The sequence below is a fragment of the Monopterus albus genome, unplaced genomic scaffold (assembly GCF_001952655.1).
Source record: "Monopterus albus unplaced genomic scaffold, M_albus_1.0 scaffold46.1, whole genome shotgun sequence".
NCBI lineage: Eukaryota > Metazoa > Chordata > Actinopteri > Synbranchiformes > Synbranchidae > Monopterus > Monopterus albus.
The window spans coordinates 2,019,467-2,025,466 of NW_018127926.1; the positions used below are offsets into that span (position 1 = coordinate 2,019,467).

General features: G+C 38.8%; 1 protein-coding gene across 1 annotated transcript in view; it reads right to left on the reverse strand.

Moving 5' to 3' along the window:
• pcp4b (Purkinje cell protein 4b) overlaps positions 1-6,000 on the reverse strand; it is a 30,764-nt gene that overhangs the window by 24,151 nt on the left and 613 nt on the right. The gene's annotated exons all lie outside the window — the stretch shown is intronic.

The following is a 6,000-nucleotide window of genomic DNA, read 5'->3' on the forward strand; positions in this document are numbered from 1 at the left end:
TAAATCAATTGCTTTACAATGGAATAATGGGATTTTAACTGTTTAAAGATGCTTTTAAATTGTTTAATTGGAAAATCATTTTATAAAACACGTCTTCTGCAAAGAGACTCTTATGCCAGCATTTTTGTTTGTTTGTTTGTTTTAAATAAATAAGTTAAAAGTAAGTAACTGACAATATAAATAAAAGTAAGAAATATGTCAAACGTTACAACTAATGTTGCCACACAGCGATGTTTCTGTAGCTGTCCATCATATTCACACCTGGAAACTGCCCAGTACAACAGCTGCTCCATTGGAGCAGTTGAGGTTATGGGCCTTGCTGATGGGCACCACAGTAATAGTGCTGAGGGTGGGGCAAGCAATGCTCTGTCACCTGTCCCACGTAGATTTAATTCTGATTGAATTGGCAACCTTCCAGTCACAAGGCTCGCTTCTCTAACCTTTAGGCCACCACTGCCCCTTTGACCCATATGACTTATAGGGGCATCTCTTTAAATAACAAGAGGAATTGCAACAATTCTGCCAGTAACATTAATAACAACCTATGTCGCACTACCAAGCTTTACAGACTTCTGTTATAAAAACGGTAAACACAGTTACTAGCTAGCAGCACCTACTGAAAATGTCACGTTTCATTACGTTTTGCCACAAACTACTTTAAGCACGAAAACAGTTTCATTAGGCTTAGGGACAAAAAGTACTTGTTTGCATTTAGGAACAAAAAGTCTTGAAAACACAAACCACAGCTCTCCAGAGGAAATGCCATATGTTTTGTGTACCTAGCCATCCACCCCACCACCCTCCTAATGTGGTCTTTGTGCCTCTATACTGTACAATACGTCATGTTAATTATTCCGTTTGTCGTATCATAATTAATAGTCACTAGATGTCACCAAACTATATAACAGTGTCGTAATAAACCTGCAGGGACAAACAACGTAGGCTATGCTGTCATATTTCACAGGATGACAATCTTACTCTACAGGGCGAACAACATGTCTTCCAAATGTGTTCAGTGCTAGTGTAGGAAGTCCTTTGCAGTACAATAGCTGAAACAGACTGACAGCAATAAATCACAGCTGGATGTGTATTTATTTCTGCAAGTTTGCATTTTACTCCTTTTACAAAGCCATGTCGGTGTAACCCTGTGCACCATCAAGGTGAAAAGAAATCTATGTGGCCCATATGCCTGTTGGACAGTGAGTGAAAACATGGCTACCAACAGTGGAGGCCATGACGCACAGTCCAAAGGTCCTTAAATCCAACAGTGCATGCTCTAAAGCTGCTTAATATTTGAATGTAGGGACAGACCAGTTCCTGTGGTAGGTTTATCAATTTGGGGGAGACTAGGGAAGGCTTATCATTTGGCTTCTGCATAAATACAGATTTTGGCCCTCATAAGGGATTAAGCACCTCATGCCTCTGTTGGTCGAACCAGCTGATGTCAGGGTTTAACAAGACCGAAAACAATTGCTTGAAAACTGAGATGAAAATTGTCGAGAGCACCAAAAGAGAGAATGCGAGGGGGGGGCATACTCCAAAGTAATGATTCACATCTGCCCCAGATAATGACTGCAAATGAAAATGGATGCAGTCCCACTGATTTAATAAACTTGATGCATCAAACTACAGTGGAAAGTGCATCAAATTTTGTCTGGAGATATAATGACAGCAGATTTATTATGTTACAACACTGAGCTTTGGGTAGGGACTGTGTCTCATAAGTAGTACCCTACAATCCAGTCGGATGACTGGGAGCATGATGATGTGTGAAGCTGTCCATCCGGTATTACAGGAGGCAAATGGAAGAGGAGTCAGTGCCTCAAACACAGAGCAGATTATTGTCCAATTAATATTGTCAGTGGCTTTCCACAGTGAAGACTACAGCACCAGCTTTGTGTGATGGTGTTTGAGGAGAAAATTATTTGGTTAAAAACAAAAAACAAAACTAAAGATAGGTCCACTGTAGGTAAGTTCAGGAAGTGAATTAACCTCAAGCAAAGGTGTTAGGATTCCTTAAAACCTGTGAAACTGTTCACATTGTTTAATTTGTGCTTATCATTAATGCAGTGATGTCACCGTTACATCTCTGGTCAAGGTTATTTCAGTCTAATAGAGAAATTCCAATCTCTGCTTCATGTGGATTAAACTTTTTTTTTCTGTCACATTTATGTTTCCTGTCTAAAGGCTGCTGAATCCAGCCAAGTTCCAAGTAAGGCAGGGCTAATTCAGAGCAGCCTGGATACTAAGAAAAGCCCAGTACTTGTAATAATGCCAAGCAAGGCAAAGTTTATGCTAATTTCTAATCAAGCTTATTAGTATTTCTGTCTAGTCCCAGATGGACCAACTTGTTCATGTTGCAGGTTACAAAAATTAATTTTCCAACTGCGCATAAACACAATGATGCACATACACATTCAAGAATGTAAACATCCACACACAAACACATCCACTGCATTTAGTTATGTTTTATGGAGTTTTATTAAGTTATAGCAGTACGTACCGATGCTTGTTTGATGATAATTAGCATAGAACAAAATATAGATGGGAGGTATTAAAGTAAGATCAAAAAGATCGAAGAATATCTTTGACTTAATTTAGACACTGACTGCTTCCTCTTGCACTGACCAACAGTAGTAACGCTGATATGATGGTCATTGGTCTTATACTTGTGCTTTCACACTATTCACCCATTCACCTAGTCACACTGCCAAACACATATACACTCACACAGCGACAGAAAAACTCATTCTTGCAAGAAACTAGAAATTGGCTGTTGCCGTATGAGCTGTTCTGGCTTGAAGACCACCTCATTATGAGTCAGTGACTGTAGGAATATAAGAGCAGTGTGCAGTTTTGTAGTCTGAAAATACCTGAGTCAACATGAGTTCAAGCATCCTTGTAAAATGTTCCATGAAATGTGCAGTAACTTTTTACAGTGGCTTTTTTTTTTTCAAAGTTACCCGAACTTTAAAAGCATATTGACCACCTACAGACTTGTGAAAAGATTCAATGATTTGTGGATGTTAACTGAAGATTCTGCTCTCTTTGTCTTTATATCTTGAGTGATTTAAAAAAATCTTTCCAGGCACAATGGGCCTTTTTAACATCATAGCAGAAGAAGCGCACAGGTAATAATTATCATTAATTATAAATGAATTACATTCAGGTATGCCACTTCTAGGATTGGCTCAGGTTTATGCTGCATTCATGTCATTATTTAGATTATAATTGCTAGCAACTGAGTCAGAAAAAACCTTGACGATGGCCTCAGGCTTGGAGCTATCAAGAATTCCTAACAACGACAAGTGATTTTCCACTTAATGAAAAGAACCACAAAGTCATCAACAAACTCTCAGCAGTTACATCATAATAAAATCCAATTAACACAGTTTGTTATGAAACTGTTCCAAATAATTAATTTAAATATTGTGACTACAGAGGAAACCATCTTGGAAGAACACTCCCGGAATAACCTGCTCTGTTCTGTCAACGTTGTGTGAGAGCTGCATTAATCAGACTGTGCTTTTCTTGTTTGGACAAACCAAACTCTCTGCTGTGAAAAGCTCTATTCCGAGAACTTTTATTTAATTTCACTGAGTCTGCTTCAGATTTATGCTGGTCTGTGATCAAAAACGTGACAAAATGCTGAAGACAACATCACGCGCAGAGGGAGTGAAGGCCGACGTGATGCTTAGTAACCCTGTCAGTAGCTTAAACTCTCCTCTGAATCTAACAGAAAAGTATTAAAGTGTCTGAGTCGGCACCTGACAGCTTTCAGTCTCTCTTGTCAGCTTGTTCATTCACCTTGACGTTAATATGCTGACAGACGGCAGAAGCTTTAGGGACTTTGATTGTTCTGTAGGGTTTTAAAGCTTCTTACTTTTTAAGTTGTTGACTTGGTTCATTTGCCATGAGACATATAGAGAAGGAGCAAAATGTATAAAAACAAATTTAAGCTGTAGGAGTAAAACTGTAGAATAGTATTGCCTTGGAGTGCTGTACTTCTTGTGAGCAAGCATGTGTTGATGAGGGGAGAAAGAGGGAGGTGGAGAATGAGGTGGGGGTGAGGGAGTGTTCGCTGCAGTGCCGACCACTGTGAGACTCATCCATCCAAAATGTACTGAGCTGCTCTGCTTCACTTACTGGCTTCAAGTCAAGTTTAGAGACTTTGATTGATTTGAGAGTCCATCATTTTTTTTATCTTGTGAATGATTTTTTTTTGTATATTGTGTTGTATGTGTTGAATTTTAATATGTTGTAAATTTGTGTGGTTGCTATCTTGGACAGGTCTCCCTTGAAAAAGAGATCTTGATCTCAGTGAGATTTCCTGGCAAAAAAAGAGGTTAAACAAAATAAAAAATCTGAGAAAAATACTACTTGACAAACCATAACTAAGCAGAAAAATCATTTCACATCCCCCTACTCCTCCCATCTGTACAAGGGCCATTTTCTCCCTACAGTTACATCTCTTTTCATCAAGAGGATATGGCAGCTTCTCGTTGCTTCCACATTATTACCAAACAAAAGGTTCAGATGATTTCACTGTCACCAATTAAATTTTTCAAAAGCTGTTATAGCTCCTGCTGTGCATTGCCCCTGAATTCATTTTTTATTGAGGTGACCAGTAAATATAACTGGCTATAAATAGCTTTCAGGGAAATACAGCAATCTCTGCCACCAATCCATTTGAGGGAATGAAAGACGGCATACCCGCTACACTGACCAAACTCTAATAACACCTCCTTTTACCCAAAGGCTTTTTTTTTTACCTGAGATTGAAGTGTTAGGTCTGTGGAGGTTTACGCCTGCTGTTCAGACTTTCAACACACCCTGAGTGCATATATTCATTCTACAGTACTGCATGTTTTCCCAAGCTCAACACGTGCACAGACATACAGGTACAGAAGCACAGATTATTGTGTAAGCACTGTATATTTTTAAAAAGTAAATATATACAAACATACACACTGCACAAACAAGAACATCCCAAACTATTTTCAAAATAAAAGCATCCAGACTTCAATTAACACTGTGCTCTCTGTCCTACTGCATTAATGCACAATGGAATACAATATAAATACAGCAGATATAAATAAAGAAGAATTCCAAGGCAAGTCATTCATGTTCAGTGTCCCCTCACAAGTCACAAGAAGACTTGTGCCTAAAGTAGTTTTTTTGTTTGTTTGTTTGTTTTTTAAATAAGCATTATTCTCATTTAATGCAGATATTAAACTTGAACTGAGTTGTGATTTATCTATTGGCTGGAAGCAAAACCCTGGTGTGTAGAGCTGAGGTGTTTGATGAACGTCTTTGGTGTCCCATTCAGATATTTCAAACACTGACAACTGGTGTCACTCGGATACATGTATGTCCAATGACGGTGATACTCTATCAAGCAGAAAAAAAATTGGCTCAGATCATCAACTCTTTATAAGTCAGATCAGCTTTGGGTTACTCATATCAAGGCTGCATCACTTATAGTATATAATATCACTATATTTAATAACACACCCTCTACTGGCATTAGTGCCACAACTACATAAAACACCATTAATGACATTAACAGAACACTCCAGGGTTCAAGAATGAACTTTAGTTTGTGCCGAATAAAGATCCTGCAATAAAAAGAGCTGTTAATACCCATTTTCCTCAACTTTCAAATGAATGGAGCTGAACATCTGTGACTGTATGGGATACAGTGGGTGTGAGCTGTGGGACAACCTAGCAGCAGTTTTCCATTGCAAGCTGTAACCCCCTGTGGTGTTACATCTCCGATGCCTGGGACTGCTGGGTTATTAATACTCTCAGATAAACCTACAGTACGCTTTAGCTGGTACTGGGTGTATTTTGACCTGCACTGCCAGTCTGCACATGTTGACGTGCTCTGAAATAAGTCACCTGCGATTTCAGTTTCTACTGTTCTCCTACACCATGGCAGACTTTAAATGGTCGTATTCTTTCATTTTTGCTACGTTTCTCCAAAATTCAAGGAGTTAC